Source organism: Dermacentor silvarum, chromosome 3 (assembly GCF_013339745.2).
Source record: "Dermacentor silvarum isolate Dsil-2018 chromosome 3, BIME_Dsil_1.4, whole genome shotgun sequence".
Lineage (NCBI taxonomy): Eukaryota > Metazoa > Arthropoda > Arachnida > Ixodida > Ixodidae > Dermacentor > Dermacentor silvarum.
In genome coordinates, this window is record NC_051156.1 from 177,313,790 (window position 1) to 177,323,197 (window position 9,408).

A 9,408-nucleotide genomic window follows, 5' to 3' on the forward strand; every position below is an offset into this window, starting at 1 on the left:
TACTTTCAGCATATGTGTGTTTGATAAAGCCCTCTGACAGTCTTTTCTTGCTTCACGTTTTCCTGCGATCGCCGCTGTGCTTTCACCAGCGAACTGATTACCACTGCAGTTGTTGCATAATGGGCCACAGGGACATTAAAGATATACTGCTCTGCACCTTCAGAGAGCCGCATTAGGCAACTCCGTGATATGCAAATTCACAGTTTCGCCTCATAGAATATTCATGGGCTCCTGGTCTGGCACTTTACTGCTACACGGTCCGTCTTGGTGGAAGGATGGCTACCACCTTGTGTAATTGAAACTAGGTATCTTTTTTTTTCTTATTTTTGTACCAACCATGACTTAGGCTCCACTGAACACTTATGTTAAAGTGACTATAGGCGAGCGGCAGCTAGATGAGTTGCGTAATGCTGGCAGTTGCTTGCTAAAACTACACATTTCTGACCAGCAGTTGTATGCAGATAACTCTGGGTGAGAGCAACACTTTAGTAATAATTGTTCGTTACTAGATATGTCCATGTAAGTGAAGACAAGCATGTATGATGTACACTCTTTTCACTGTGTCACAAGGCATCCTCCTACAATGAATTAGGCCCTACCTTCACCGCAGAAGCTGTGTGGGAACACAACTGGTTTTGAACACTGATCTTCGTAGGTGCCCACTTGTCTACGTAAAGACACATGCTCAATAAAAAAATGTGGCGCTTTGCATGAAACTGCGGCTCAGAGGACTTGCTATAGGACGCTTATTTGTCTTTCGGACACGGCGCCGCTGGCATACATACGTGATCTGGCTCATCATTCGCTGCCTCAGGCGCTCCTTGACCAACTTGACCAACTTCCGATACCAAATCGTGTATACGGTTCTTCGCAGGCAAGCCACTATGTCTGTTTCAGTGAGGTATTGTGCCACCATCTAGCATGCACTCGACGAGTAATGGCTGTTGCCTCCGGGATTTCTATACACTCTCTTGGACGTTTCTGGCTTCTATTTGATTTTGATTTTTCGTGTGCGTGATGGAGATCTGCCACTCAAGAGGCTTCTGACACAATCACATGAATCAGTGCATCCAAGTAATATGCCAGCTGAGCGCATCTCTCAGAGGCGCATATGACACTCAAAACGGCTTCAGAAAAGAGACATTACTAACCAGTACTGCCGCGTTTGCAATAAAATGGTTTCTGTTGCGTTTGCAATAAAATGAACACTCTCGAGAATGAGCGCATTTGGTTTCAGTTCAGACTTTTCAAAGAAACACAATGAAGCATTTCATTTCGCCTGTTGCACTTTATCTCTAATGATGCACAATAAACCTTCATTCAAGCTTCCACTGCTTCTACCACTTCACGAGCCTTTCTTACATTTCTCTGGACTCTCTTGTCCTACGTACATATCATGTGAGCACACGTGTGTTGTCTTCCGTTCTCTATAGTACTTAATCGTGTAGCTGCATTCAGTGCTTGCCTAGCCTTCAGTGTCCTGCTCCTCCAGGCTTCGATGTTCAGTATTTGTTATCACACTTACGTTATGCCTACGGCGAACACACCTATCGTTCGCCCGTTGTTCCTAAAACAACACGAAAAATTGTTGTTCTACGCCGAACAGATGGCGCTAGATAGAGTTTCTGTTGATGTGCCCGTGGTCCTTCTTCCATAGGAAATTGACATATACACATAAAGCGCCGCGATCACTATTCCTGCACACTAATGAAAGAAAAACGTTGGCGAACAAACTGCCTCCTTTGCTTCTCGTGTTGAGCCATGCATTCAACAGGAATAGCACAAACATCATTTTCTTATTCTGGATAAGCCATGAGAGCAACTGAAATGATGACAACTGAGCACTTCCTATTCACGAAAGTGACCACCTCTACAGCTTGTAACAGACCTACATTACCCTTACCGGAAACATGTAGGGGCTCGGAAGCGTATGCTACTTCCCGCCTGCTCACACAGTTGCAAATGATGTCTTCTTTCATAGGTTTTCTTTGACTCAAACAACCCTCCGGAGGTAGGTGTATGTATTGGAGGTACGAAGCCACTGTGGTTAATAGGACCCGCTTTTCACTGAAGAGCGCAAATATTTACCTTGGAAACTGACAAAACAACAGGGTAATGTTCACGCTTGCCTCCCATATGTGAGTGCAAATAAAGAACTTGGCCGAGATGCTGTGAATGCTTCGCTGACTGATATCTAACAGCGTGAATCGTGGAATTCGACAGATATATGTCTTTGACGAAAGCAAGGTTAATCAATTGGTTACGGCAGTTTCGAATACGTCACATATTCCACACATTTCAATGCTCCGGTGTCTCAGGCATCAGGCTCGTTTCGTTTATGTCATGCAACAAAATTTAACATGGGAACTAATACATGAGGAGGATAGTATAGAAATAATGTGGAGAAATGTGGAGAGATGATGGTTCATGGAGAGAAAGTGATGTTACAATTATTCGAAGCAGACCTAGCTACAGGCGGCGCAGATCTACATCGAATCAACAGTACACTGCGAAACGCTTACACCTTTTGGCACGCATCTTGTCCCAATACAGTAGTCATCTCTCTTGCTGGCCTTTTCTTTTTTAAGCTCTCCGTGTACTGCTTTCCTATGAAGACCGCTTTGTCGCGTCGATATGCAGATGGCGTTCGTGATATTCGTGATAAAGACACGCAACAGAAATGATGATATTGCCTTTGGACAAGATTAGCTCGGAAAGGTGCAAGACCTTCTGGTAGTGTAGGACCCGCTACACTACCACTTCACTTCAACTTATTATTTCCGACATCTTCTCTTCTTGCCTCTTGTTCTGCTTGCCCATTCGGGCACCTGCACAGCTGCCCAACTTGCTTGTTCGGACACATACCTAAGTTGTAAAATCGACTGGTCAGCAGCATCCAGCACCAGCACAGTAGGGTGAGAGTTAAAGAAAGCTGCTTTTTAAAAGGGAGAATGCAGGGATGTTAACCAGAAAGCCATCTGGTTGCCTACTCTATGCTTCAAGAAGACAAAGTGTTAAAAAACGTCTGACAGAGAGAGGGCTGAAGAAGCAGTGATTGTGTAAACATGTGCGGACCGCACCACGCAGACAAAGGTGTTCTCACAAGCAAGTTGTTTTCGAAGCCCACTAAAGTGCCTGGAGAGTGTGTCCGTGTCCATGGAGCAGACTTGATCATAGTGTTTCACACTGTGTATATTTACTAGGGAAAAAAAGCAGCGCTAGTTCAACAATCAAGAGATTAAGTACTAGATGTATGTTCTGATGCGATTGGACATTGCTTGGTTAAGAATATCATGGCTTCTTTTTTCGTCTGTTTATGATTTTTTTTATACCGAGCGCTACACCCTCGCAACATTTCTGCGAGGCAGGGATGACTTTTGAGCTCACAAGTAGTTACCTTATTTTCTGGACTATTGTCTGCGAACTATACAAGTTTGGAAGTTAAAATTTCGCGGGGTGTGTACTATCTATGGGTGCGGTCTATCTGTTGGTGTATACATGATTTTATTTCTTAAGATGAGAGGTACGCTTGAAGATAACGAGGACATACTGCGCCTGCGAACTTTTCACGTGCTAAACCACATAGCCAAACCAGCCCCTGTATTCACAAAAACGTCTTACGCTAGTATTCCTCATAAGAGAAAATTTCACTCAATCTTGATGCTGGGCGTACTATTAGCGAAGGCGGCTAGCCAAATGTAATAGGCACGACGAAAAGCTTTTTGAATTCGGCGAAAGCGCCACAATGACTTATTTATCGAAGCTGACAAGCTTGACTTGTTTTGTTCTTGTAGAGCCGTTGGAAGTGATTTTGACGGATTTTTGTAGGCATTTGTTGACTAGTTGTCAATAAAATTATTGTGTACCTTTATGTTTACTTGTTGCATACAAGCTAAAACGTTTATTTTCTGCCGAAGTTTATCCCTGCGGACAATAGAGCGGATGTTGACTATTTCAAAAAATATACATTTTCTTTACTTTAAGCCCAAGTTGGGCTACTATGGACTATAAAACGGAAAACACGATAATGTTACAAACTACTTTTTTGAGCATAAATTATTCGCATATACACTTACGTTTGCGTGTCGCAAAACCTTGGTAGTAACTGGGCAGTAACACTCACCATGGGCGACTATTTTTGAGATTCCAGAGAGTATTTTTTTTCGTTATGTTAGGAAAACAGCCTCTTAGTAGAATATGTCAGTTCAATGTGAAATTTACGATCGCAAGTTCGATTTAAGAAGCCTGATTTCAGAAACCAGAAGGTCGTTTGAAACCAGAAAGTCTTGGCTTAGGCAAATTTATGCAGTACCGATTGTTTTTATGCTGCTTTAAGCACCATATATGAAGCGCTAATAATTGAAGGGCACGTTAATACTAGTGATACGCTTCCCTCAAGTATTTTTTATGTGAAACTAATGCAGTTCACTACAAGCACCCGTTTCATCTTTCGTGAATATTCGCTTCTCCCGCTACAATTATTTTGGCACCTGAGTTGGTTTGAACTACCTAAAGCAATGACTCCTTGCAAATTGAAACATTCCGATCGATATGAACGGGGTGAGTGCCAATGAGTGCATTTTTCTTCACCAACAGTACTGACAGCGTGGTTTACGTTGGGACGGCCCCAGCCTGGTAGTAGACATAAAAGTACACACCAGCTTCCAGGTCACAGAAGAGTACTACCGTCTCTGCAATTGAATCTCAACTTGTGGTGATAAATCTGTCAACATCCTAGAATATCTAAATGAAACCGCCTGGTGATCCGCGAATGGAAAGGTGCAGCCAACGAGCTAAACATAAACCCAGTACTCGTTTCAAGGGCGAAGTCAGCTTCCTATTTTCTATTCACGACACAGTTATACAGTTGAGTAAACGACGGTTATTATTTTTGTTGTAAGTTGTGTCAATTTAACGAGTGCCCTGTGATTTAGCATTTGACTGCTATTACAAATCGATACCTCATGGCAGTGTAGCTCCTGCGTTGTTGAGAATCCAGTCTCTGCATCAATGTGGGGCCAATGACCGTCGTAAGGGGCACGAGGTGTTCCCTGTTAGAGGCCAATTCCAATAGCGCGACAGTAACTCGTCCGCGAACAGCTTTGGGGTGAACGGCCAATCAGTCGACGGCACCAATATCGCGCGTTCGCCTTTGTCGCTGTTAGCTAACAGCCGCGGCTTACTGCCTCGGTTTGTGACCTTTCATGCGGCGCTATCTCGGGCACATTTCCCTGGTGGTGACGAGAGCGCTTGCAGTGATGTGCAATACCGCCTATGCTAGGAAGTTTGGCTCATTGCGTTCGCTATGGTATGTTAGGTGGCAGTGTTTAATATACTCAAATAAACTCCGGAAGAACAAAACTTTGAGACATAACTTGGATGCGGATGACAACGCCACACACGCTTGCTGGCTCCCTACTGTTGCATGAAATACATCTGTGGCAAATCCGAAATGTTACTTCTGTATATTGCAAAAAAATAAATAAAACTACCGAGAATGGCATGGGTATGGAAGCTTCCCCGGTAAGTTCCAAATGTCCTGCATTGTCTGGTGTTTTCCCAATTGTGAGATAAACACTCCGTTTCTCAAAAGAAAACCGCATTGGAACAAGGACAAGAACCAATCATGGCATTAGGAAAGCTAGGAGATGTAGTGGCAACAGTGGGCGAAGACGACTGAGCAATCCTGAGGTATCTGTAACGTCAACAAGAGGCTAACAATACCATGATGCCGAATGTTATTTATGCGTAATAAGCTTCTATCAATAAAATATGGACTCACTAAGGACCATTGAGAGCTCAGTTCATTCTGCTTTTGGACACAAAGTGAGTGTTGTACAAAAGAGTCTTGAAGACTTACTTTCACCATCTGTACGTAATCGCTATGCGACGTGTTGTAACACCAGCGCTCTTATTTCCAGCGATAGAGAATAGGTCTCTCTCGCTGGGGGATCAAATATGCCAGGCTGCGCATTTGACACTTTGCTTACGAAGCTGCAAGCTTTTACACATACAGCCAAGCAGGAGGAGAGAAAGAGAAGGCAGGGATGTTAACCAGAAATGCATCTGGTTGGCTACCCTACTCTGGGGGACGGGAAAGAGGGAACAGCCAAATGGGCCAAAATATTAAAGGTAGTGCCGATCAAATGTCAGGACATCCGCCACGACGAGTACTCGTAAAGAAAATGTTGAGCCTTTTCGATAATTTAGCAGTTTGCATAATTTTTGTTCGAAACAATTAAGAAATTTCTTCAGCACTGGATTGTATATGCCGTATACCGGCAATCACCGCTTCCAATCGCAATTTTTTACATTCTAGGAAACTTTACTATAACGGTAGAAAATGTTGATTTCATTTTCATAGTTTTGTTAAGTCTTTGGGGATGCACATCTTGATTGTAATTTGGTCTCAGAAGCATAAAGCAGAAATGAAGCGCAATCAAATTCCTCTTCCTATTTCTGGTATTTTACGTTCCAAAACCTCTTCCGAATATGAGGCACGCCGTAGTGCAGGGCTCCGGATGAATTTCGACCACATGGGGTTCTTTAATGTGCACTATAACGCATGCAGAGATGCGTGTTTGCAATTCGCCTCCATCGAAATGCGGCCGCCGCGGCTGGGATTCGATCCAAATTAGGCAAACGTACGTTAGGTGCGCGTTTCATATAGAGTGACAGTCCTTCTGTAGAACCTTAAAGCACTTAGGCAACTGCGTATCATTAAAGCTGCCTCGGCCAACGTATTTCATTCGCTTGCCGAGCTTCTTATTCATTTTTACGCACGAGTAAACGCTTGCATTCTAACAGATTTTCTCTCTGTTTTGAAGCTGACTGTTAGACCTAGTATATTATGAATGCCACGTCACCCTCAATTTAATGATAACACGCTACGGGGGCCTTGTTCCATACGAACTCAATACTGAGCGTTGCTAGTCTGACAGGTAAGCTTAAGCATGATGGCGACTTCTGCTACGTAAAATGAGCTGGCTTACGCGCGTGGCTCAATGGCGTATTCTCATTTCTGATGTGTTCGTATATTCAAACATCCATAGATTTTATTTCAAAACATTACAAGAAACATAACCAAGAGTCCTACATATACAGAAGGCGATCCCATTGTTGAAGAACGGTAGAGGCAGGGGTTCTTGCCAGATTAAAAAAAAAAGGACAATAAGCACAAAGCACTTTATTGTTCAAAGATTTGCAGATACACTTCGTCAAATGAGAATAGCGTTAAATGGGTAACACGAACTAACACTGCGTTCGCACCGATCAAAAGAGAGAGAGAGAAAGAGAGAAAAAAATCTGGCCACGAAATGCAGCATTAGCACGCCACAAGCTCATGTGTACATCACGCACATATTCTAGTGAATGCTCACTTTAAAGAACTGTCCTTTTTATGTAGGGCTCAGAATGAGGCCAGTATTGTTCGACTACAGAGGGCGCGTGGATGTCGGTATCTGATGCTCTGGATTGGGCGTTTCAGTCCCCAACTCGAGCCGGAGGTTCGCTGCATCTGCCAGTATACCGGTGAAGTACTTCTTTTTTTTCTACTTATTGTGAATTAGACTTTGATGTAGGATAGTTATTCTACCTAGCGTCAATTATCGGTAGCTTGCGATTGGTCATGTCTTATTGCACTGGTGGTGCCACGCTGACAGTTACTGCATGAATTAGAATAAAGGACGGAAACTTAAATTCGGCTCCGCTTCAAAGGTTGCCTCTAACCAAAGGAATCACAAATTACCACCAACCATTTTTCTTTTAAATTCTATCGAAGGACAAGGCATGCAACCCTAGACGAAGCACGTACGCTGAACTTTCCCTAGACATAGGGGCAGCATTTCGAAAACCACCACTGTCCGAATAAGTTGCCTCGCTTCTTTGAGGCTATACGATGTACCGTTACAACATATTGCAGCGGGGAAATACGTTTTCGTGTACATCGTTGATGGCAGTGCAGCGGAATGACGCTCAAGTTTCGCCAGAACTTCTTGAAACGTCCTAGACATCAGTGCATTAATCATTTATGCTCACTGCTGCCCACGTTTTCGAACTTCGCGGGACGCAACAAATGACTTTCTCCCACTGGCCATGCAGAACGAGGATCGCTTCGGGCAGGAAAGTAGCTATAAAATACAGCCTTCCTCCTCAGATGAACGAATGAATAATGTACCCAGGAAAGAAATGTGCCCACATGTTTAGAAGACGGCGAGCATTGTTCCCGCTTCCGCGGATAGCGTGCACAAAACACTTTGCAAAGGTCGGGTCCCAGGAAGTCGTTTCTCAAGCTTAGTTGCGCAACCCTGTGTCGCATAGTACACGCGGCAGTTCTCGCGGCCGAGAATGTTCGGCGCCTTTGAAAAAGCAGCCATCAATGAAAACATGAGCGAAGTATCATAAAATGACAACAATAACGCAGCAGGCGTGAATACCTCCGTGCCTTACAAGGCCATGCATGAATGGTCACTGATGTGGGCATGTTACACTCATTTATTTCCATCTCTGCCATCTAATGAAGGGATCAAAGCTTCAAGACCTTATTTTCGAAATAAATTCATAGTATGTAGCGCTTACATGTCTTAAACGCTAGTTCTTTAGCGAAATATTGACAGAGAATAAATAGGTTATTAAATCTTACAACCACAGTTTCCGTAGTAAGGCTGCGTCGCATCGAAGGAAACGAGGAGGTAGTCGAAGGCTCAATAAAGGGCCAAGGTAGCACCAGTCGCGAGTCGGCTGATTGCACTAATCTTCAATGTTCTAATGCATTGCGATGAGCCTAGTATAGGCGAAATTACAGCACTTCACTCTTTTTGTAAAGATTGTTGAAACTAGTAAGATTAAAAACTTAGCAATTAAAAAACCATATCGCAATTCTGTCAACTGCGCACCTAATAATACACCTAAAGCGGACAAAATCCGTGTAACCACGCCGGGGTAGCGTAGTGATTTACAAACCTACGTAGCGTAGGTTTTAGCATTGTTCTGCTAAGCTCGAAGGCGCGGGACCAAATCCCGTCCACGGCGGCCGCATTTCGATGGGGGCGAAATGCAGAGACGCCCGTGTACAGTGCATTGGGGGCACGCTAAAGAACCCCGGGTGGTCAAAATTAATTGTCAATCCTCCGCAATATGGTGCCTCTTCATCAGACAGACTAGGGAGCCTACATGCAAGCGCTGTTTTAAACAGCGCTTGCATGCAGGCTCCCTAAGACAGACAGACAATGAACTTTTATTGAGGTCCTGAGGGACTAGACCATATTTTTTTGTGAAACCCCAGAATTGCTTTTTATTCGTGTATTAAATACAGCTCTAAAACATACGCCCCAATTTTGAGAGTAGAACTTTAACAACACCCTCATAAACATTGTAAAGTTTCACGCAAGTTCTATATTCGTATAATGT